This window comes from Hevea brasiliensis, chromosome 12 (genome assembly GCF_030052815.1).
Source record: "Hevea brasiliensis isolate MT/VB/25A 57/8 chromosome 12, ASM3005281v1, whole genome shotgun sequence".
Lineage (NCBI taxonomy): Eukaryota > Viridiplantae > Streptophyta > Magnoliopsida > Malpighiales > Euphorbiaceae > Hevea > Hevea brasiliensis.
In genome coordinates this window covers 2,589,094-2,607,662 of record NC_079504.1, presented here as the reverse complement: position 1 = coordinate 2,607,662, position 18,569 = coordinate 2,589,094, and the positions used below count along the sequence as shown (strand labels likewise).

The 18,569-nt window shown below is 37.8% G+C and overlaps 1 non-coding gene across 1 annotated transcript; it reads left to right on the top strand.

Annotated features, from left to right (window-relative positions):
- The first annotated feature begins 18,184 nt into the window (after window positions 1-18,184).
- LOC131171557 (small nucleolar RNA R71) lies at window positions 18,185-18,292 on the top strand. The gene has a single exon (XR_009142217.1). It is a non-coding gene; the product is annotated as a small nucleolar RNA R71 (small nucleolar RNA).
- Window positions 18,293-18,569: the final 277 nt, after the last annotated feature.

Here is an 18,569-nt window from a genome sequence, read left to right as displayed (position 1 = left end):
CCTCTGAATCATTTCCTCCAAGATGACAAGTTCCCATTACCAAAGCCTGAAGCCTTGTTCACTCAACTACACGAAGCCCATGTCTTCTCCAAGTTTGATCTTAAGGCTGGTTTTTGGCAACTGGGAATTAACCCCTCTGATAGGCCCAAGATCGCTACGCATTCCTACGCCCAAGACCAATGGATGCCTCCTTCCATTCGGCCTTAAGACGGCCCCATCAGTCTTCCAAAAGGCCATGACAAGGATATTCGAGCCCATACTACATAGTGCTCTTATTTATATAGACGACACCCACTGGGGTGCAGTACTCATAGAAGAGATTCAAGGGGAAAAACATATCTGTGGACATGCTAGTGGAGAGTTCCCAGAGCCTCAGAAACATTATCATTCAGTCTACAAAGAGATATTAGCTATAAAAAATGGAATAAAGAAATTCGAATTTCATTTAATTGGCCATCATTTCACTGTGGTCATGGACAGCTCATCTTTCCCAAAGGTTCTAGACTTCAGAAACAAGTCTCTTCCTGAACCACAATTACTGAGGCTTAAGGACTGGTTCGCCAAGTATAAATTCACAGTCCAGCATATCAAAGGGAAGCACAATTTGGTTCCTGACCTCCTATCCAGGCCAAAAACCCTCCACCTGATCCAATCTTTCTCTACACTCCCCTTGATCCTCATGGCATCATCTTCATCCTCTCCACATACTCCTTCTCTAATGCACAATTTCCTAGTTCCTACTCCAGACAGTTTTCCCCTCGGATGCTCACCAAACCAGCCTATCACAAAAATGGCTAAGTTTGTAAGGGATCATCTGTTTCACTACCTGAGTGCAATAAACACCCTAAGAGGATTACTCCCCTCCTCGACTGTCTTTATCCCAGACAACCCTTTCCTCACCTATTTCAAGATCCACTGCGCAGAACTCATCTGGAAGAACTATGGCTCCTCCGTGCATGGTTACTCTCATTTCTGAGAATAGAATTCACTCATGGCTCTGTATCAATATGTTATGAACAACACCAACGAACTCTTCTATCAGTTCTCGAATGGTTCAAGCCCATATCGACATGGCGCTCTGATCAAGCGCATCATAGACACCCATGGAATAGAAGAAAGGCCCATCGCTACTCGACTTAGAACCATGTTCATTTTCACGTGCCTTTCTCTAGAAGGCCCGATGGACTCCTCTGGACCTGCATCACGAGTGGAGAACTTTAGGGATCAATTATTGACAAGGAAGCCATGGGACCCTTGAGAAAACAACTATTGAATATCTTTGTGAAATCAACAGCTATTATTGTCTGGTACCTCCCCATGTGAATTGTACATCACTTGGTCCCATCCAGTCTCTCACTGATGAGCCTATTGACTGGACCCAGCCAGTCTCTCACTGATGAGCCTATTGACTGGACCCAGCCAGTCTCTCACTGATGAGCCTATTGACTGGATGGGACCAAGTGATGTACAATTCACATGGGGAGGTACCAGACAATAATAGCTGTTGATTTCACAAAGATATTCAGCTAGTTGTTTTCTCAAGGGTCCCATGGCTTCCTTGTCAATAATTGATCCCTCGTAAGTTCTCCACTCATATTCAGTATTCTGGGTCCAGAGGAGTCCATCGGGTCTTCTAGAGAAAGGCCTATGAAAAATGAACATGGTTCTAATGTTGGGCTGAGTAGCGATGGGCCTTTCTTCTATTCTATGGGTGTCTATGATGCGCTTCAGACTGTAGCGCCATGCTGATATGGGCTTGAACCATTCCAGGAATCTGGATAGAAGAGTTCTGTTGGTGTTGTTCATAACATATTGATACAGGGCCATGAGTGGGAATTCTATTCCTGTAGAATAGAGAGTAACCATGCACCAGAGGAGCCATAGTTCTTCCAGGATGAGTTCTCCGCTGTGGTGGATAGTGAAACAGTGAGGAAAGGGTTGTCGTGATAAAGACAATGAGGAGGGAGTAATCCCCTTAGGGTTTTTCTTGCACTCAGTAGTGAAACAGATGATCCTTGCGAACTTAGCCATTTTTGTGATAGGTCGTTTGGTGAGCATCCGGGGAAAACTGTCTGGAGTAGGAACTAGGAAATTGTGCATTGGAGAAGGAGTATGTGGAGAGGATGAAGATGATGCCATGAGGATCAAGGGGAGTGTAGAGAAAGATTGGATCAGGTGGAGGGTTTTTGGCCTGGATAGGTGATGCGTCCCTACCACAAGTGCACGGGTCGTACAAGTAGTATAGAAAAGATATCGATCCCACGAGGAGTTGTGTTAATGATTGAATTTTTGATATAAAAGTTGACTAAATCGAAGTATTTATGACATTAAAGTAATGAATTGATGGGTAATGGAGCTTGAAATCTATATGTGCAAAATCAATATTCTATTCAACAATGTATCGCATTAAACTAAAATTGCGTCAAATTGGAATAAGCAAGTTCAAATATGGCAATATTGAAAATGGCAAACAATTAAATTCAATTGAAAATTAACAATGGTAAAAAGGCGATTCCGGAGTTCGAGATTTCATATTCGAGCTATTTGGGATTTAAATCGGTTATCCAATTTTATGAAACTTATGGGTTTTAAGGAGATTAATTCTTAAATCCTTTGAATTCCCTTTCGAGTGAGACAAAGAGTGCCTTAATCAAACTAATCCTACTTTCGTGGAGTTAGAATTAATTAAGACCCATTAAGTTCTTTAATTAATCTGTGAATCCTCTTAATCCTTAGCCTATTTCTAGGTCTAAGTTAATTAAGTCCAATTTCTTGATTATCTATCACAAGATCTTCTCCTTTCGGTGCTTCAACCATGGATTAAGAACATCACTTAATGGGATCCTACACTAAGCATGTCATTAAGCATACAAGAAATGAATAAAACTCATTAAGACCACAAAATATGGATTACCCAATCAAAATCCACAAAATATCTCAAATATTACAACCCTTACTCCAGAATCAAAAGTAAACTACTCACTATCCATAATGCTTACAAGATATGATGAGTTTAAATGGAAATAAAGCTTTAATCTAAGCTAAGAAGTAAGAAATTAAACACTAGAAATGTAGAAAAATGTAAGGGAAGAAAGAAATCTGCAAATCTTGGTTGGAAATGGTGTGGAAGGTGAAAGTGACTCCTCAAATTCTGTCTCTTCTCCTCTTCTTCTTTGCTCCTTGTCCCCTCTAAAATGGGAAAATGGGACTATTTATAGCATTTTTCTGACATGGAGCCCTAAAATAGTATGTTCTAGGAGGAATTGATTGAGGGAATCTTCTCACTCATTAATGAACTCTTTATGGATCAGATAAGTGGATCGCATAAGTTATGCACCCTTATGCGCTGCTGGTTCTCGAGTCACTTATGCGAAATCGCATGACTTGGTGCATAGGTTATGCACAATTCCGTGAAGGTGCATAAGGGAGGCGAGAATGTGCATAAGCTATCCGTCTCCTTATGCACATTTCGCCGGTTCTGAACAGTGATCTTTCTCCTTATGCAGACTGCATAGCTTATGCGCAAGTTATGCACAATTTGGTCAATGCATATTTCAGCTTGAAAACTTGTTTTTGACATCTTTGGTGTAGAAGACACTCCTCAATGGCAAAATTCTCTTCATCCTTCAAAACACCATTTTTCCTACAAAACAAAGTAAAAATTACAAATTAATCCAAAATCGACAATTATGAAAAACTAACTAATTTACTAATGAAGTTAGCTAAAGATAACTAATAATAGAATAAAATGGCTATAAAATTAGACCTAAATGACTATGCAAAATGTATGCATCAAATACCCCCAAACTCAAGCTTTTGCTTGTCCTCAAGCAAACTTTAAAATGTGGTGCAAAGTTTTTAGGGGTGCCTTATCCAAAGAGTTATGAAAATTACCAATTGAAGTAACTTAACACACCTTCAGCCATACCAGCAATCCATATACCCATCCTTCAAAATGCAAAGAATTTAATGCTTATCCAAGTTTTCACCGCTTAGCCATCAAGTCAATTATCATTCAAAATCTCCAAACCAACCAATCAAAAGAGAGGGTCATGCTCAAAAGGAATTCTAGAACAATCAATAGTCAAAGTGTCTCTATATGGAATGATGGAATTGAATGAATGAATGAATAGTTCTCCAATCCCATAGGCAAATTCCCCACTCCTATCTCCACTAATGTAGCAAGTACTTTCAAGAGATCAAAGGTCTTTTTATGGATGTAATGGGGCCATGGGATTCAAAAAGAGGCTAAGAAGAAAAATGGGTAAAAAGTATTCAAAGCATGAGAATATGTTGCAATTTTGAAACATAAGGTACACTTTATTATATCTTTTTCTCTTTTCTTTATATGTATATATATAGGAGAGAGAAATACATAATGAGGATTGTCAAGTGCTAGCATATTTTACAAGACACATAAAATGGAGGGACATTTTGATACTTTAGACTTGTATTTTGCATTTTCTTTTGATGATTGTCCCTAAAGATGCCACCCCCAAACTCATTTCTTTTAATACTTTGGGTGGATTTCTTTCATTTTGAATGACAATGGTGAAAAGCACATATACTAGCACTTTTACAAGGTGACAAGTATTTCTTCTCCCTTTTATTGTATATTTTTTTCTTTTTTCTTTTTTTAATTTTTATTTTTATTTTTTTAGAAAGTGTACCTAACATTCAATATTATTCTCATGAAAAGGGTTGGAGTGTTTGGTTAATTGGCTAGGTGGCAATAAGGATTTCAAGTAAAATTAGGGATAAAAAGGTTCAAAGGGGTTTGCAAGGGTAAATTTTAATTGGGAAAAAGGGCCAAAGGTTTAAAATGAGAAGGTTTTAAATCAAAGAATGCCTAATCATCTCTCTCTTCAAGTACAAGCTGGTATTTCGCCTTGAAAGGTTTAGAAAATTTGTTCTAGGATTGGTGAGACATCATTTGACTATCTTATATCCAATAACTCCCTCTAAACACTTCCTTCTCCAAATGGCTAGTTGGGTGGCTTTTTGGCTAAGAAGATATAGACAAGAGATAGACACTTCAAAACTTTGCACCTCTTAGGAAACTTTCAATCCACAAACCCAACTAAAGGGTGAGTCAAATCATTCTCATAGGCACATTTTCAATACTCAAGGGATTTGGCAAAAGATTTTAATGCATGATGCATGATTCCTAAAATGAGTAATGCATTAACTAAATGGAGGGAGTCTATTTGTATTCAATGTGTACAATTTCTAAGTGATGTATAATGTGTGTGTAAATGTGTTATGTATATGTATGTGTGGAAATATATGTAAAATATTTACAATATATGTAAATGAAATGGGATGAGATGTTCCTATACTCAAAATGTGAAAAATAAAGCTAAAAATCAAAATGTGCACCCCCAAACTCAAAATTGGACATTGTCCTCAATGTCTCAAGCAGCAGATAACCAAAACTCAAAGCAAATAATATTGACCAGGAATTGTAAAAATTAAGAGCAAAAAGAAAGAGTTACCTGGGATGAGAATTCAAGATAAAGGGAGGCATAAGAAGCTGCACAGGTTGTGCAGAGTTAAGAGCTGTCCAGAGCATGTGCATAGGTAAGGTGCATAAGCCATGCGGTGCTGCATAAGAGGCAATATATGTTGCATAGGCTATGCAGGACAGTTGCATAAGGGGAATACAACCTGTGCAGTGCTGCATAAGTAGCAGAAAGGGTTGCACAGGCTATGCAAAACAGTTGCATAAGGGGAATACAACCTGTGCAGTGTATACAAAAGCTGCTGCATGGGAATTGGCAAGGGGAATGTACAACCAGCAGTAGAAGTATTGAAATATATACATAGTATGGGCAAATATGTATAAAAGGGCAATAAGTGCAATGAAAATCAAAGAAGACTAATGTAATAGCTATCTAATAAAACTTCAAGAAAAACAGAATTTAAAACAAACTAATTCAGAACTAACAAACATAATCCAAAACAAACTATAAATGTTTGAACATATTTACAAAGGAAAAGTCCTACAAGTTGGAACAAAAGTAAAACAAACACTAATCTAGTTCTATTGTCTTGCCCTTGTCCAAGGATGTTGCTATAATGGTGGTCACGCTACCGCCGAAAAGATGGTGCTGGAGGAGGTGATGGAGGTGGGGGTGGCATGCCCAAAAAGATCATGAGTTGCTTCACCATCTCCTTCAGTTCTTTCTGTTTGTCCCTGGTTTCCATGACAAGGTCAAATAGTTGATCATGACGATCCTTGAGTGTATCAAGACCAGTGTCAAGCTTCCTATCCACAAAGAATATATCATCACTAAGCCTTTCAAGATAGGTGAATAAGGCTTTAGTGTTGAATGCAGGAGGTGCTGTGGATGAGGAAGGTTCAGCTGTAGGAGGTATGGGCTGAGCAGAGGTAGCTGGAATGTCCTGAGCAGGCTGAGGGGGTGGGGTAGGTGTAGTAGGGTGCTGTGGGACGGATGGGAAAGCTTGGGTTTCTGGTTGTGCAAGGGGCTCAGTTTCTGCTGCAGGGCGGGCAGTATCAAAATATGACAAATTGAACCCTGTTTTGGTTAAGTGTGCAGTATCAAAATATGAAGTGTCCTCAAGTGCTGGTATTGAGTGCTCTGCAGGATTAAAACCAAAATGCTTGGCTATGACAGTGATAAGCCCACCCAAAACAATGTCACCTATGGATTTGGTGGCAATATGCAGCACATGCTCACAAAAGAAATAACCGGGAGAAACCTTAACTTTGTGAAATGCACACCATAACATAAAGAGTTCAGATTTTCCTACAAAGACTAACTAGTCCTCTGCCCAATATGGTGCTAGCCATCAGCCTATGAATAAACCTAAGTGCAGGGTCAAGTATTTGGGATGTTTTTGATCTTCCAGCAGAGAAAGTTTGAGGTTGGTTTGTGATGATTCTCCAAAATTGGGCAGCATTCCAAATGCCCTTGTTGGCTACCTCTACTCCAAAGATGTGGTACTTTAAATAACCCATCAATAGCAAAACCACAAATGCTATGAAATTGGTCTAATGACGCTTCTATTTTGCCCCAAGCATCTAAATTTCATAATTGGCTTATGGTCTACATCATGCAAGTTGAGGGTAGCAGAGAATGAAGAAATAAACTCCAAAACTAGAATTGGATAAACTATCTCTTGCTTATGCACAAATTCTGTCCAACCCATACCATCAAGATATGCAACTACATTGTCAAATAAACCAAGAGATTGTAAAGCATCAGCAGATATATACCTAGTGGGTTGTACCTTCCTATGCTTAAGTCACTTAAAAGTCGCTTTTGAATCAGATCGTGAGAGGCCAGGGTAGCTTTGATACAAATGAGGTTGCCGAAATTGTCTTTTTGCTGGAAGAGGGTGTAGAGGCTGGAGCTTTTGGCTTTTTGGGAGGTGGTTCCGATAATGGGGTGGGTGGGTCTTTGCGTTTGGACAGAGGAGGGGCAGAGGACATGGGTCGCACAGATTTTGACCGGATTTTGCGTTTGTATGTGGTTGGGCGAGGTGGTGGGGGTGTCGCTTGTGGAGGAGAATTGGGATTAGGGGGTATCGATGACAATGGAGAGACTTCAAGAGGAGAAGGTGGACGGGAATGGGGAGGGGACTCCATTGCCGATGGAGAAGATGGATGAGATAAGGGGGAAATGAAAATGTAGGGGGAAATTTAGGGTTTACGTGATGAAAGTGCTAGTGGTGTAACACCCCCGTTGTATAGCCTGGTATATTTCACTGTTCCGGTGACCGGTGTCGGTCCGGACAATTAATGGGATTAGGGCCACACTTAAGACAATTTGAGAAGCCATAAACACAAATAATTAGTAATGTTTAATTAGTTAACTATAAATAAGAAAAACAGAACATAAGAGGTTAAACGAGCCGAGAGTCACAAATGATGAGTGACCTCCTCGAATGATCGCAAGTCATTCTAAACTCAAATTTCGAACCGTAAAAGTGACGCCATGTCCTTAGGACCCTTATGAACACAGTGGAAAAGAGAAAACCACGAAAAAGAACTGTTAAGCCAGTCAAATAATTAGGTCAGGGAGCCGGAAGAAATATTGGATTATTTGCAAACCGGGATGAACCGGCGAGGGGCAATTTGGTCAATTGACCCCGAGAGCTAATTCCTGACCTAACTGTCAAATAAAATCGGAGAAAAGAAAATTTCAGAATCGAGAATAAAATTAAAGAACTAATAGAGAAATAAATAGAAAAAAAAAAGAGAAAAGGAAAGAGGTTGGAAAAGTCAAAAGTTATGACATCATGCATGATGTCATAACTAAATTAATAAATTGAATTAATTAATTTGGATTTAGGGGTCTTCCATAAGCAAAAAACGTGTAAAAGGAAAACAAAGGGAAAAAATTAGGATTTTCTTCTTCTTCACCTCTCTCTTTGCCACCCCATTTTCCCCAAAATCCTCTATGAATGGTTCTTCATTTAAGCTTACATTTAAGCTAAATTTTCTTCACTTAACCTTCTTAAATTCCTTAAATACCTCACTAGAACCTTTAATCTCAACTTAAGCATAAGAAAGAAAGAGGAAAGAAAGAGAACAATTGAAGGCTTGGCATTTAAATTGAGGTTAGTATGCTAAACTCTTTATTTATCCATTCAAATGCATGTTTAGGTAATTAAGTGAGCTTAGAACTTGATTTAAATGAAACAAATATGGGGGAAGAATTAAACTGAATTTTTGGGCAGCTTGAGAGGAGTATGGTTTGCATGAATATGATGCAATTAAATGAGTTTAGAAAACTTACTTAGTTAAATGATTAACATTAAAATCATTAGAAGTAGTTAAATGCAAGAGTTAGTGAAATTAGGGTTTCAATGCTAGGGTTTATGAACCAAAAATTGTAGAAATGCATAAATGGCATGTTTAACCTATTGTGAAATGAAATAATGGTCAATTATGACCAAATAAGTTGTGTGGGAATGGTAGGAAATTAAGCCAAATTCGTAGGTCAATGGTCATGTCACCGCAAGATGACCAAACCTACTTTGAAGGACCAAAACTCAAATTTTATAAGCCTAATGGATATGCCACCAATTGGAGATGAAAATAGACATAAAAGAGCAAAATTTTCATTAAGGGACCATGGCCAAAAACTGACCAAAACTTGGTGAAACAATTGACCAAAGTGAATGGATAGCAGGCTGCCATCAGATTAAATCGACCAAATGAACAGTAACTGTTCATTTGGTCATAACTCGAGTTAGACAGGTCAAATTGACCTGAAATTTGGCCAGAGGTTAGACGGCATATAGATCTAAAACTTTCATGAAGAACATCATCCCAAATTATGCCATTAACCCATCCAGATTATTGAGCAAAGTTAGGCTACCAAACCTGCAACTCTGCAGAGTTTTCATTGAGCAGCAATGTTTGGATGGCTATAACTCCCTCTAGAAAACTCGGATTTAGGCGATTCTTGAACCGATGGAAACCTAAGACATAGTAGAACATTTCATATGAAGAAAGTGAGACCAAATTATGAACTTAACTTGATTAAATTATTGACCAAATTTGGACCAGAATCTGCCAGAACCCAAAAATGCAGTATGAACAGTACATGTGAACAGTAAACTTATTTTGGCCATAACTTGAGCTAAAAAACTCCGATTGGGGTGATCCAAAAATGAGAATACACTTAAGACAATAAGGAACATTTTCTATGAAGGAAGTTTTATCAAATTCCAACAGTAGATCGACCAATGGAACAGTACAACTTCGGAGAACCAAAACCGAAAATTGGCAATTTTGCCAAAATGACCTAAGCTTTAAACAAATGACCAAAACCAATAAGTTTGGTGATCAAAATGTGGTATGTGGGTGAAGTTGGAGTTCCCATACCCATTAAGCCTTAGAAAGTCAATAATTTGACTTGAATAGTGCAGTGAATAGTAACCCGAAACACAAAATTTAGAGAACGTTGAATTTAACACGTTAGAGCTAGGTAAATGTGAAGTTAAGTTTATTTTGGATTTATTTTAAGTTTTAGTACTGAAACATGGGAAAATTTCGTGTTTCAGTGGAAAAGAATACCGGGACGGAACCCGAGGAGTCGAGTCAAGGCCAACAGGCGACTCGTTTGAGGTTTGTGCACAACATATACTTTTATAATCATCTTTTACATATCGTTTTGAATAATATGAAATGTTGGATTATTGCATTCTTATGATGTTTGATCTAAATTGTTGAAAGTTATTATGTATATTTGAAAAGACAATGTTTAGCAAATTGTTAAGATAAGTTTTGAAACCACAGTGTCATGACCACATATTTGAACACCTCACTAGCACGACTAGTGGGGGTAATTAGTTTCGAATTTTGATTCCTTCTCTGGAGAAGTGTTGAGGTGTGCCAGTAGAAGAGGATGTGAATGGATATCCATATATTTGAGCTAGCTAGCCTTGTGATATGATTTCTCTTTAGCCTCTGGCTATTGAGATTCATGTGATTTCTCTTTAGCCTCTGGCTATTGAGATTCTATTTGTTTCGAATGGCGTGATCTAACTGTGGGTTTTATGAAATGTGTTTTGATACTTTGAAATGAACTTGGTTTACATGTAAAATCTCACAATGCATGATTGTATTTAATTTTCATGTTTAGCCAAATTTTTGAATGAATGTGCTTTAAGTTTTGCATAAAGATTATTTTAGTATATTGTGCACCACTGAGTCCTAGTACTCGTGATAGCTTTATCATTGCCGCAGATACAGAGACTAGAGGAGCAGCATCGAGTCACGAGGTGTGTGAAGTCATCACTTGAAGCCTTCGGTATAATTTATACCCTAACTCAGAATACTTCTTTTGATGTATATATTGCACATAAATGTATGGACATGTAAAACTGGGTCTTGAGCAGCTTGTACACAAATTTGTATGAAGTTTGTAATAAAGTTTAGTTTGTGTTTCTTTTGATATAAATTTGTAAGGTTGTGTACAAATTGTTTTGTTTTTAATGAAATATGAATGATATTGATTGACAGTATTTTGAGAATTATTGAACTTGTGAATCTTGAGAAATTGATTGAGTTTGATTGTGAAACTGAAGTAGTGGTTGAGAAAAACTTTTAGAAGTGCTTTTTACAGGTATTCGAAGAACGGTTTTATCAAAATACAGAGGAAACTTTGTCAAAATTTTTATAAAATTTGCGGAAAACTAAAATGGCCAAAAATATTAATTAGTTTTAATTTCAACTAAATGTTTTAAACACTTATTAGAAATGCTCACCACTTATCAAAAATAGGAAAATTGTTTTAAAATCCCTTGTAGGGTACTTAATGAGTTATCGGTAGGTGAAGTGCGGTAGTTCATTAGGTATTCTACGGGATCATGTGATGCCTTACAGAGGGGTAAGGTGTGACAAGTGGAGAAGACGGGATAGAGACGGTGAGAATGCCCGAAGGAATGGAGGTTGAAGGACGGTCGTGGGGTGAAGAGGCGGGAAGTGGAGGTGGGGATTTTTGTTTGCCGAAAATGAATTTGAATCGGGTTTGTAAGAGACTGCATAAGGGGAAAATGATTTATGCATAACCTGTGCACTCTTTTATACATGTTTCAGAATGATTTAAACTTCAGAGAAATGGCTTATGCACAAGTGCATAAGTCATGCACTATCCTTATGCATGTTTCGGCAGGTATTGAAATCTTGGGTTGGTGGTCATGCAGTTGTGCATAAGTCATGCACCTTCCTTATGCAAGTTTCGGTGACCCTTGAAATTTTGAGGAGCGAAGTCATGCGGGAGTGCATAAGTTATGCACTCTCCTTATGCATCTCTCGGCAGAAGTGGTTTTTCAGAAAATCGGGTCATGCGTATGCATAGGTTATGCACTCGCTCATGCAATCGCTCGCAATTTTTTGAATTTTGGTTGGTGGTCATGCAGATGTGCATAAGCTATGCACTCTGCTTATGCACTCTTCGATGGGTTTTGAAATTCAGAATCTTTGGTTATGCAGAGGTGCATAAGCTATGCACATTGCTTATGCAGGTCTCGGCAACTTTTGGAATTTTTCGATTTACGGTCATGCGTATGCATAGGTCATGCACTCTGCTTATGCACCCCTCGGCAAATTTGAATTTTTGGAGTTATTGGTTATGCGGAAGTGCATAACTTATGCATCTTCATTATGCGCCCCTCGGCAAGTTTGATTTTTCTTGTTTCGTCATGCGTAAGTGCATAGGTTATGCACTCGCTTATGCACCCTCGCACTGGAAATTCAGAGTTTTTGGTTATGCGTATGCATAGGTTATGCACTCGCTTATGCAAACTTTGGCAGAGAGAGAAAATGAAGAATTTGAGGTTATGCAAATGTGCATAGGTCATGCACTCTGCTTATGCAAGTTTCTGGAGATGTGAAATTTGACAAAATTAGGCTATGCAGAGTTGCATAAGCTATGCACTCTCCTTATGCACTTGTAATAAAGGTGAAAAATGGCAAGAATTGTGGTTATGCAGGATTGCATAAGCTATGCAGTTGCTTATGCACAATTTAACAAGATCAAGAATGCAATAGAACATGGATTGCAAGTGTGAAAAATTCCCTAGAATGAGGAAATATAATTCCATGAAGCATAAACCATGAGAATTTTTCACCAAAAACACATCAATATATACAAAGTATATCAAAAAGGCATCACACAGGCATGTAGACATTGATCCTACATAAAAGACCTTTGAGAGCTATGCTATCTTGACTCAAATTCTGCAAATCAACATTTAGCACATAAAACTCCATAAAATCTGCATAAAGTTGCATCTAACCACAAATGAGAAATGAACTCTCCAAGATTTGCCAAGAAAATGCAGCATTTCTACCTTGTATCCTATAACCCAAAGAAGCTCAAAACTGCAAAAATGACTCACTTACCACCATATTAACATTATAAGCACAAGTATTAAAAAAAATACACACCCAACCTCACCAAAAATTTAAGTGATCTGCTGCAGATTCTATTTTTCTGCTCTGCATAAACCAGATAGCAACTTCAGCAGTTCACCAACCTTCCTCCATTGATATACATCCAACCTCACCAAAAATACAAGCCATTTGCTGCAGACACCCTTTTTGCTGCAGATTTCATTTTTCCTCTGCATGAACTAGATTGCAGCTCCTGCACAGATTATGCAAAGAAAACTTATCATTCTTTTGAAGGACAAAATTTTTCAAGTTAAGAATTACTTCCCAACAAGTTCTGACCTTTCTTCATTGAATTACATCTACAAGGGACAATATTTAACAATGTCAAAAATTGAATTTGGGGAGATTTAAGATAAAACAAAATTAATGAAAATGAAAGTAAATTAGCAAAAGCAAAATAAAAGGACTTGGGATGCCTCCCAAGAGGGCTAATTTATAGTCCTTAGCTGGACTCTTCATGAATTTCACTGAAAAGAGGTGAGGGATTGGAGAGCTTGTAACAGCTTGCTCCTATTATTGGGTCTCCAGTTATGTAATGTTTCAATCTATGCCCATTGACCTTAAAATTCCCAGATTTTTCACTCCAAATTTCAATTGCTCCATAAGGGAAAACCTTAGAAATTCTATATGGACCAGTCCACCTTGACTTGAGTTTTCCAGGGAACAATTTCAATCTTGAGTTGAACAACAAAACTAAATCACCTTCTTTGAATTCTTTTTTTCTCAGATGCTTATCATGCCAAACTTTAGTTCTTTCTTTGTAAATACGGGCACTTTCATAAGCATCCATCCTCAATTCCTCAAGCTCATTAAGTTGTAACAACATTTTTTCACCAGCTTGCTTAAGATCAAAATTCAAGGTCTGAATGGCCCAATATGCTCTATGTTCTAGCTCCACAGGTAAATGACAAGACTTACCATACACCAACCTAAAGGGAGTAGTTCCTATAGGGGTTTTGTAGGCAGTCCTATATGCCCATAAAGCATCATCTAGTTTGATAGACCAATCTTTCCGAGAATTGTTCACTGTTTTCTCCAAAATATGCTTGAGCTCTGTTAGAATTTTCAACTTGTCCTGAAGTTTGAGTATGGTATGGGTTAGCTATCTTGTGCACTACAAAATACTTACTCATTAAGCTCTCAAATTGCTTATTACAAAAATAGGAACCCCCATCACTAATTATAGCCATAGGAGCTCCAAATCGCTCAAGACAAATTTCTTCAAAAATTTCACTACCACTCTAGCATCATTAGTTGGAGTTGCAATAGCTTCCACCCACTTTGACACATAGTCAAGTCCAACTAAGATGTTTCTTTTACCATATTAAGGAGGGAATGGCCCCATAAAATCTAGTCCCAAACATCAAATAATTCCACTTCAAGAATATTATTTAGGGCATTTGATCTCTTTTGACAAATTTCCACTCCTTTGACATTTATCACAATTCGACACAAATTTCCTCACATCCTTAAAAAGATTTGGCCAAAAAACCAGCTTGCAAAATTTTACTAGCTGTCTTAGAGATTCCAAAATGACCTCCATAATCGTAAGCATGGCAATGATGCATAATACTCTGTACCTCCTCTTCAGAATACATCTTCTAATCACCATCACAACATCTCCTAAAGAGTAAAGGGTCATCCCATCTATAAAACTTCACCTCATGCAAAAACTTTTTCTTTTGTTGCCATGTCATACCTAGAGGTAAAACTCCACAAGATAGATAATTCACAAAGTCTGATACCAAGGTAGTTTAGCAACAAGAGAGAAAAGTTGTTCATCCAAGAAAAACTCATCAATAGGATTTCATCCAATTCTTCACCATCCAATTTCAACCTACTAAGATTATCAAGAACTACATTTTTAGCTCCTTTCTTATCTCTAATCTCCAAATCAAACTCTTGTAGCATCGAATCCACCTAATGAGCCTAGGTTTGGCCTCCTTTTACTGAGCAAATACGATGGTGCATGATTTGAAAATATAACCACCTTTGAGTCAATAATGTAAGGTCTGAACTTTTCCAATGCAAAGACAATTGCCAAAAATTCCTTTTCGGTTGTTGCATAATTTGTTTGAGCCTCATCCAGTTGTTCTACTAGCATAATAAATAGCATAAGCCTTTTGTCCTTTCTTTGACCAGAAACACCCCAATTGCATAGTTGCTAGCATCACACAATTTCAAAAGGTAGGCTCCAATCAGGTGGTTGCATGATTGGTGCAGTGATAAGAGCTTGCTTCAACCTGCAAAAGGCATCCAAACACTCTTGGTCAAATACAAATGGTGTGTCATTACTTAACAAATTAGACAAAGGTTTAGCTATTTTAGAAAAATCCTTGATAAAGCGTCAGAGAACCCGGCGTGTCCTAGGAAACTTCGAATTCCCTTGACATTGGTAGGAGGAGCCATCTTCTCTATCACTTCAACTTTGGCTTTATCAATCTCTATTCCTCTGTTAGACACCAAATGTCCAAGCACTATCCCTTCCTGAACCATGAAATGACACTTTTCCCGATTTAACACAAGGTCAAGATTCGCACATCGCAAAACTCTAGAAAGGTTAGCCAAGCATATATCAAATGAAGATCCATAAATGAAAAATCATCCATAAAAACCTCCATTATGTCTTCAATGAAATCTGAGAAGATTGCCATCATGCACCTTTGAAAAGTGGCTGGTGCATTACATAACCCAAATGGCATCCTTCTATAAGCAAAGGTTCCATATGGACAAGTAAAAGTGGTTTTCTCTTGATCATTTGGATGGATAGGGATTTGAAAAAAACCTGAATATCCATCTAAATAGCAAAAGTAAGAATGCCTAGCTAGTCTTTCCAACATCTGATCAATGAAGGGAAGTGGAAAATGATCTTTTCTAGTGGCAACATTTAATTTTCTGTAATCTATGCACATTCGCCAACTAGTCACCGTTCTAGTGGGAATTAATTCATTATTTTCATTTTTGACCACTGTCATTCCACCCTTTTTTGGAACAACATGTACTGGGCTCACCCAAGTACTATCTGAGATAGGGTAAATGATCCCTGCATCAAGCAACTTCAAAATTTCCTTTTTAACAACTTCTTTCATATTTGGGTTCAACCTCCTCTGATGTTCAATAGATGGCTTACAATTTTCTTCCAAAATGATTCTATGCATACAAAAGTGTGGGCTTATTCCCTTAATGTCATCTATGGTGTATCCTAAGACTTTCCTAAATTGTCTTAACACTCTTAACAACTTATCAGCCTCTAATGTACTCAAATTTGCATTTATAATTACTGGATAAGTGTTATTGGTGCCAAGAAATTCATACCTGAGCTGAGAAGGAAGTTGCTTAAGTTCTACCTTAGGTGCATCTTCTTCCTTGAATGATGGTTGCTTAGATTCGACTTTTTCCTTTTGTGTGAGTTGAAAAACTGGAGCAGAAATGAATGGTGGACTTCCCTCTAAGTGTTGAGCATATGCAGCTACATGAGGGTTGTCATAGTCTATGCCTCCTCCATGAACCAGACAATTTTCAAGTGGATCTTCTGGATATTTCTTTCTGAAGTGTTCTTCAACCAGCTCATCAATGATATCAACTCTCAAGCAAGTATCAGCTTCAGAATGATGCTTTTTCATAGTGTTATTAATATTGAAAACCAATTGCTCTTCACCAACCCTAAGAGTTAATTTTTCTCCCTTGACATCAATCAATGCTCCTGTGAGCTAAAAGGCCTTCCCAAGATAATTGGAATATTAAAATCTTCCTCCATGTCCAAGATGACAAAGTCAACAGTATGTAGAACTTCCCAACCTTCAGAGGCACATTCTCCAAAATCCCTTCAGATACTTAATTGACTCACAACCAATCAAGAGAAATGTGGGTTGGTTTAAGATCTCCCATGTTGAGTTTCTCATAAATGGAAAGGGGCATAAGGCTAACACTAGCCCCTAAATCACATAAAGCTTTTGTAGAACATGATTCTCCAATGTGGCATGGAATTGAAAAACTCCCTGGATCCTTGAGCTTTGGAGGAAGTTTCCTTTGGAGGATAGCACTACATTCTTACACAAAGCTACAGTTTCATCATCTTCAAGTTTCCTCTTGTTTGAGAGAATTTCTTTCAAGAATTTTTCATAAAAGGGCATTTGTGAAAGAGCATCAACAAAAGGCACATTTATGTAAAGTTTCTTCAAAACCTCTAAGAACTTCCCAAATTGCCTATCAAGCTTGGCTTTGTGAAATCTTTGTGGAAAGGGAAGTTGTGGCTTGTAGGGTTTAGGAGGTATATATTTCTCTTCCTTCTCTTCAATTTTCTCTTTACAATTTTCTGCACTCTCTTGTTTTTCACTCTCATCAGTATTTTTCTCATTTTCTCTCTTCTCACTGTTTTCACTCTTCTCATCATTTATAACTTTTCCACTTCTTAAAGTAATAGCTTGACACTGCTCTCTTGGATTTTCTGGTTGACTTGGAAGCTTTCCAAAAGACTTAGCACTTGAGGAGGATGCTTGTTGTGCAATCTGGTTTTCCAGCATTCTGTTGTGTGTTTGCATCTGTTCCAGCCTTGCTTTCACCTCTCTCATCTCCTCATCATGCTTATTTTGGTTAGCAAGTATCTGTTGCAATAAAGCTTCAGTGGTGGAATTTCGTTCTTGCTGTTTTGGTGGAGGGTTCATATTTTTCTGCTGAAAATTAGGCAATGGTTGCCTATTTTGCTGATATGGAACTTGACTTTGCTGTTGTGGTTGAAAATTCTGATTTGGAACTTGACTTTGCTGATTTCCCCATGAAAAGTTGGGATGATTCCTCCAATTTGGATTGTAAGTTTGAGAATAAAAATTCCCCATTTGTTTGTTTCCATAATTACCAACATATGCTGCTTGTTCTCCATAGTCTACTCCACAGCTGGTAGTTTCCTCTGCATAAGCCACTTGTTGTGAACTTCCAGCTGATGATGATGAACTAACCAACATACTCAAATCTTCCATCTTCTTAGCAAGGACATTTGTAAGTGCATCAAATTTTGCATTAATCATGTTGAATGGATCAAGATCATACATTCCAGCAGCTTGCCTTTTCTGAGTTGGAGCTGGTCCTCTTGGACTACTCCAAAGATGAGTATTCTTTGCAATTTTCTCCAATAGCTCATAAGCTTCATCTTCATGCTTTATAATAAATTCTCCTCCTGTTTGAGCATCAATAATTCCTCTAATTGCAGGAGTGACATTTGTGTAGAAATTCTGATTTATCATCCATTTTGGAATGGCATGATGTGGGCATAATCTCTCTAATTCCTTCCATCTCATCCATGACTCATAAAGAGTTTCATCTTCTCTTGGTCTGAAAGCTGTCATTTGATTCCTCAACTCTTGAGTTTTTCCAGGTGGAAAATATTGTGCAAGAAATGCATCAGTGAGTTGCACCCAATTTGTAATGGAGTTGTGAGGTAAAGAATCAAGCCAATCCAATGCTCTATCTTTCAAAGAGAATGGGAATAGCTTCAATCTTGCTGCATCATCAGACACTCCAGGTTGTTTTTGCATGTCGCAAATCATAGCAAACTTCTTCAGGTGTGTGTGTGGATTTTCAGAAGGATGTCCTCCAAATTGAGAATTTTGAATCATTTGAAGAACTCCAAAATCCATCT